The sequence below is a fragment of the Hyperolius riggenbachi genome, chromosome 3 (genome assembly GCF_040937935.1).
Source record: "Hyperolius riggenbachi isolate aHypRig1 chromosome 3, aHypRig1.pri, whole genome shotgun sequence".
NCBI lineage: Eukaryota > Metazoa > Chordata > Amphibia > Anura > Hyperoliidae > Hyperolius > Hyperolius riggenbachi.
The window spans coordinates 463,455,481-463,462,294 of NC_090648.1; the positions used below are offsets into that span (position 1 = coordinate 463,455,481).

The 6,814-nt window shown below is 36.7% G+C and overlaps 1 protein-coding gene across 1 annotated transcript in view; it reads right to left on the reverse strand.

Moving 5' to 3' along the window:
* Positions 1–6,554, reverse strand: part of PITX1 (paired like homeodomain 1) — a 68,409-nt gene extending 61,855 nt beyond the window's left edge. Inside the window, exons 1-2 of the mRNA XM_068273024.1 lie at positions 6,432–6,554; positions 3,470–3,526 (exon numbers count right to left, since the gene is read on the reverse strand). The gene's annotated coding sequence lies outside the window, so the exon portion shown is untranslated. The remainder of the gene's footprint in view (positions 1–3,469; positions 3,527–6,431) is intronic.
* Between the last annotated feature and the right edge of the window lie 260 nt (positions 6,555–6,814).

A 6,814-nucleotide genomic window follows, 5' to 3' on the forward strand; every position in this document is an offset into this window, starting at 1 on the left:
CTTATTTATGCCCTATATGGGTGACGATGAGTGTCTACCATAGTTGACCTTCGGGCTAAGTGGATCATCAGTGTATTTAATAAAAAAAAAGGTTCAAATCCTCTAAATGTGTCTCTTTTTTACCCCTCTACCCCTCCCCCCCGCTGCCACCACCACCACTACCAAAAAAAAGGTAGGAAAAAAGGACATTGTCCATTAACTTGGGAGCAACTCTTTCTATACCCTTAGGTTAGTCTATTTATTTAAGTGACATTCCAGTTTAAGCCTCTTAGTGTTTTGGATGAGTTGAAACTAGCAAACTAGTTTAGCTGAGTTGAATCGTTTGAGCGCAGACCACCTACCAAAAATTGGGTACAGTATTTTTTTCACTCACATGGAAAGAAAAACCTAATAATTCCTTTAAAATGATCGACGAGGTGCGTACCTACAACCCCTTAAATTATGGCCTGAATACAGGAGAAGGATGTCTGAATCTGGTGATTCAGAATGAAAATATATGTATGTGTTTTTAATACACTGCAAACTATGTGAGTGTGTGTGTGTGTGGGCTGGGTGAGAAGTTGGTACAGACTAAATACCATTGACTGATGTGTTGTTTTAGAAGATTCCGAATTTTCAGTGAAGAAACAAAACAAGGTAAAGGTGCTCTTACTACTAGTCAGTCTGCTTTTTCTTTTTATAGGCTTTTGCACATGAAGGCGGCTACTGGCAATGAGGCCGCAGTCAGGCAACAGTTTAGGTTTTTCTCTGTTCCTGAGCTGTTGTGTGGTGTAGTATAATCAATGGACAGCTACACAAGATTAACAACCTCAGACTTCTATTTGCTAAATGCAAGATGTTTAGAGGCACTTCGACTTTATGGAAAACACATGCATGTAGACACATCAAAATACATTACAACACCAATATAAAAATAGAACAGAAAAACACATTTCTTTATTCTGCTTCTTCTCATTCACTAGAAGTTACAACTATTTTTTTTCCTATACAGGGCCGCAATAAGCTTGTGCTTGCTTATTTCAAACTATCCAACTCAGAGAAATTTAGGATAAAAAAATTGCCCAGAATCCCGACTGGAGAGTTCTGTTTAACTGGATAAGAAAAACAAAAACAAAAACAAAAAAACCCAAAACATACACAGGAAAACTCAATCGTATTACTCCTAAGTTTACATTATGCATCAATAATATCAAAATTAATTAGAATAAAAAGGCTCTCTCACCCTTTGGTGTCTTGGAATGTTTATATATAGTATTTTTTACACATTTTATTCATTTTACTTTTGTCATTGTAATTACCAATTCTGCATTTTGTACCAACTCTGTATATCATGGTGTATACCATTGTCTGTATTATTTTATACCCCATGTTTGTTTCTTACTTTGTACAGCACCATGGAATAGGTAGGCGCTTTATAAATCAGTAATAATAATAATAATAATAATAATAATAATATTGATGCAAAATATACAGTATATCTATGAACTTAACAAGAAAGAAGACATGACTGCATCCATCTGCATTATTATTATTATTATTATTAGTATTATTATTATTTGTATGGATTTGTATAGCCCTAACAGATTAACCTCTATTGTATCTATCTACCATATATTTTTTTTAATTACCTATATATTACCACAGCAACAACAACAATAATATTAAGCAAAAATCTGAATACCATTTCAATCATACAGTTGATATTGTTGATTTTGTCATTACTTCTCACATTCTATTTCTATCTGATAAACTTTGCCTGTGTTTTGTTGATGGTCAACTGGTTCAACTGCGTATTTAAATGTGTGACAGTTTTGCAACTTACATTTTTTTAAAAATGTAACTGCCTTAATGTTTAGTATCTGGTCACAAGGAAAAAGTCGACTGCGATGGTCAGTCACCTCTTTTCTGACACAACCCATTTAATATAAGTCCCATAAAACCCTATTGAACCCCAACTGGAAAGTGAGACAACTAGAAAGGTCAACCCCTGCTTAGACCCTCATTAGTAATTTAAATAAATATTTGTTAAACTGTATCCACGCATTAAGCTGGAATGGGAGTTAAACCATCTAAAGACAATCTATTAAGGGTCAAGTTTAATGGCAACTCTGATCTAAACAGTGTCAGGAAATCCATAGAATAAATCCATTGTTTGGATATAAAAGATGTATAGCAACACTAGGCTTAAAGTGAGCATAATGATGTAATTCTTTCTGGGAGCATGGGGGGGGGGGGGGGGGGGGGGTCTCTTAACTTTCCAAAAAAGGGCTTCTCAGTAACAGCAACTCAGCAAGCTGGTCATTCCATGCTCCCTATGTGAGAGGCTACAGCAAAGGGACTGGATTTCCAGCAGGGTATGTGTATAGACCCCTATTTAATACGGATGGAAATAAATAAGGTGACAAATATTTGTGCTCAGACGCAAGGTAGCGAGTCATAACTCTCAGTCTGCAATAACAATATCAGGAGTTCAGAAGAATGTTAGTGGCTATAAGGAAAGCAGGCCCATTGCACCTGAAGAGAATCAAATGTATTCATCAGCCCCGCTCAGCATGGATTCTCTGCATAGCTCCAATATTTTCAGACTATTTTAGTCTGATTATATGCTTTGCAGAATTAATGCAGTACTGTACTAGAAAAGACACCCCTTCTACATCCCATAGCCTATGCATCCAACATTGTGCACTGCAGATGGTGGTGATATTTAATCAAATAATACTATATATATATATATATATATATATATATATATATATATATATATATATATATATATATATATATATATATATATATACATATATATATATATATATATATATATATATATATATATATATCAAAAACTCCAAGGGACCGGGAGAAATAGTTTACTATATTGGAATTGGTCATGTATTGTATATGTATACAGTTGCATTTGCTGGGATTCCTGGGAACTGAGGGCTGATTTTACTATAGCCAGAGCTTTACTATAATGAGATTCATATATATATATATATATATATATATATATATATATATATATATATATATATATATATATATATATATATATATATATATATATATATATATATGTGCATACATATACATACATATATACAAACACAAAGACTGTGCTACACTTGCAAATGTCATATAAAATATACAATACTATTTTTTAATTGCATATTTTTGTTGTTAGATGTTACCGTATTATATAAACTGTTATAAGTAGTTTAAAACTCCTTAAGTACATTAAAAGCAACCAAAAAACCCATAGTTTATACTGTATGTCCAAATTCCAGGTCATTTTGGGTTTAGGAGTGATCAGGAAAGGATTTCAAGGTACTGACTATGATCATTGATGATGTTCTTCGTGGAATATTATTCCTATTGATCTTTCTCCACTGTGATGCTGTTGTTTTGAGGAAGGGGGGGGGGGGGGGGGGTTAAACAAAAAAAACAAAAACTAATTTTGTTTACTTACCTAAATCAACATAGGAGGAAGAAGCATTCTTAGCTAGACTTAATTCCATAGCAGAATCTGTAATTAAAAGCAGAGGTTAGACATCTATTTAGCAGATATGACTCAATGCTGAAGCTCTGTAAGAAAACGTTACATAGGAGCATGTCATTGTAAATACTGTGGCGTTATTCACTTACAATCTGTTGGTTTAGGGAGAGCTTGTGCCCGGGCGGTAGGAGCAATACTAGCATACTGTAATATACTGTATTAACAAAGCCTTTTATAGGAAGGGGTTTAGTTTCGGAAAAACAATAAAATAAAGGGAAAATAGTCACACGTTGTAAAATCATATAATCAGGGCGACAAATTACAGTTTAATCTGGCACTAATTGTGCAGTAGCTATGAAGTTCATATTCAGATCAAAATTCAATATATATATATATATATATTTTTTCAGAAGTCTTAGTAAATGGGGAAATGGGGGGAGGGGTTAATTCTCCATTTAATTCTCCATAGCTAGCTCATTTATTTGGAAGCGCTAACCATTATTTTGACAGGTCATTAACTTTTTGGGTCATTCCTATCCGCCATTATAAAGGGAATGACAGTCAGGCACCGCTAGCAATTCTACCTTGTAACTGTTTGTGGTTTACCTTCTGAGAGATATTGATCTACTTAATTCAGGCGTGTGAAATGCCTGCAATCAGCCCACAGTTCCTGCTACACGGGTGTTTTTACAGACATAATTACCGCCTCTCTGTAATCTCCATTTAACCCCCCCCCCTCTTTTTTAAGGAATATTATTATTATTACTATTACTACATAGCCTTTTTTTTCTCTGAACACGCTCCTGTCTGGGCATCACGTGAGTCTCCCATTTAACCCATTTTTTACTGCCACACTAATGAAATGTATAATTACAGCAGATCTCCCAATCCAGTGACCTGCCCCCGAGTATTTACATTTATTATTTTTTATTTTTTTTTGTGCAAAAAAAGTGTCTTGTCGGATCTAAAGAATTTAATGCAATTTTTTGTATGCTTTTTTTTCTTTTTGCAAGGAAGTCTTACTATGGTGCACATACAAGCAAATTGCTGCCTGAGGTCTGGGGGAATCTCACCTAGTCCTTACAAAGCAAGCGGCCAAACTGTTGCTGCTTAAATCCTTAAAGTTTGCGAAGTGAGCAAACCCCCCCTTTAGGAATTACATTTTCGAGCATATTTGTCAGCCTTGACGAAGTGCAGGGGCACAGAAAGAATTTATACAAGGTATAAAGATGTCAAGGTCTCTGATTCAAGGCTGGAGAGGAAGAAAGTTGCAAGCTTGCAAGGGGAAAAAACCTACTGGAGTCAGGCTCATTGGGAATCATTGCTGACTTTTATTTTACTTTTATTTTTGCTCATAGGGGTCCTACAGGCTCCCCCCCCCCCCCCCCCCTCACACACACACACAGAATAAATACAAGCAAGAAATAGGAATTAACAACAAAAGCAATGGCTTTAGCACCCCAGTGTATTTCAATCCGGAAGCGTTTAATAAGGGTCCCCCATGCGCCTCGGTTTCGGCGTGCTTACAAATGTCACCCTCTGCCATGGCTGGGAGCAGATCTGACACTAAACATCCAGCAGGCTGGAGGCTGCAGACAACTTATTAAAAACGGGCATCTGTGTGTGTGGAGGTCACCCGAGGCACGTTTAATCCGGATGACTATATCTAAATAATGACACAGTTTTTTAAGTGGTTCAGGATAACACCAGCAATTGTAACTGTCAGCTGTACGCCGGGGAGAATGCTGCTAGGGGGCCTCAGCAAATTGGGGGCTAATAAGGAGGAAGTTAGAAGAATGATCCAGGAAGCAATGTCAGGATCTGTCTGTCTGTCTGTCTATCTATCTATCTATCTATCTATCTATCTATCTATCTATCTATCTATCTATCTATCTATCTATCTACTGTATCTATCTCTCTATCTATCTCTATCACTTGTCTAGTCTGCCTATCCATCTGCGCATGTGCAATGCATATCTATCTATCTATCTATCTATCTATCTATCTATCTATCTATCTATCTATCTATCTATCTATCTATCTATATTACTTGTCTAGTCTGCCTATCCATCTGTACAGCTCTCTCTCTCTCTCTCACACACACACTCTCTCTCTGTCTATCATCTATCTATCTGTACATCTATCTATAGATCTGATCTGGTATCTATCTATCTATCTAGCCATCAATCAATCAATCAATCGCATATCTATCTATCTATCTATCTATCTATCTATCTATCTATCTATTTATCTATCTGCCTGTGTATCTGTCATCTATCTATCTCATCTATCCTGTAGATTGTAAGCTTCTACGATCAATATTCTCTTTTCTGATGTCTCTTGTTATTGTTGAACAACTGTCCGTCAAGTTGTTAAACTGTCAGGTTGTTGTAACATGTTTGTACTCTCTGTGCTATGCCTGTATGTATATCTGTCCAACCTTGCTGCAAGTGCCTAGAAAGGGGATAATGCTACATAACATACTAATAATATATGAATAATAACATCAATGATTTGTTTTGTTATTATTCTATCTAATTAACCACACCTGTCGAAAGTCGGGCTTGTAAAGTAAAAATGATACTAACAATAGTAACCTTAATAATAATAAACTTCACACCCCTATTATTACTATTATTCCACTACTCCAACCGCAAAAAAAAGTTTTAAAACGAGCCGAAGAAATTCCTAATTGACCGCTAAAATAAACCACAGTGCCTACAGTAATTGTCCAGTAAAGTGTTTCGCTATAATAGAGTGTATAAAGAATATCATGCAGTGAAATGAGTCAGAAGGTTGAAGAGACATTATTATGATTTCATTCTGAGTAGTCAGTAGTTTAGCTGCTGTGATCAGCAGCCTGCAGTCTTCCCTGAAAGTATATGGAGAACTCCCCCCTTCAGCAGCCGCCAGGAGTGGAGTCTGCTGGACTTACCAGGAGTGGAGCGAGGATTGCAGCCGCGGCTGAACGAGGTCCCCCTGGCCAAGTCCCCAGCGAATAGTCGCAGTCTGATCGCGCCTGATGCTGCTGCGCCGAGCTGATCAGCACACACTCTTTTAGTACTTTTGGCTTCTCTCGAGGAGATCTGCGAAGATCACAGTGACGTCACGGGAGTCCTAGAGTGCCACACACTGTGTGTGCATGTGTGTAGAGATAGTGTGTGTGTCTGTACAGAGAGAGAGAGAGAGTGTGTGTGTGTTAAGATAAGAGTATCTGTACAGAGGGGCAGTATATGTGTATAAGTAGTGTGAGAGTGTGTGTGCACAGAGTGTGTGTTTGTGTGTAGAGAGTGTGTGTGCACAGAGTGTGTTTGTGTG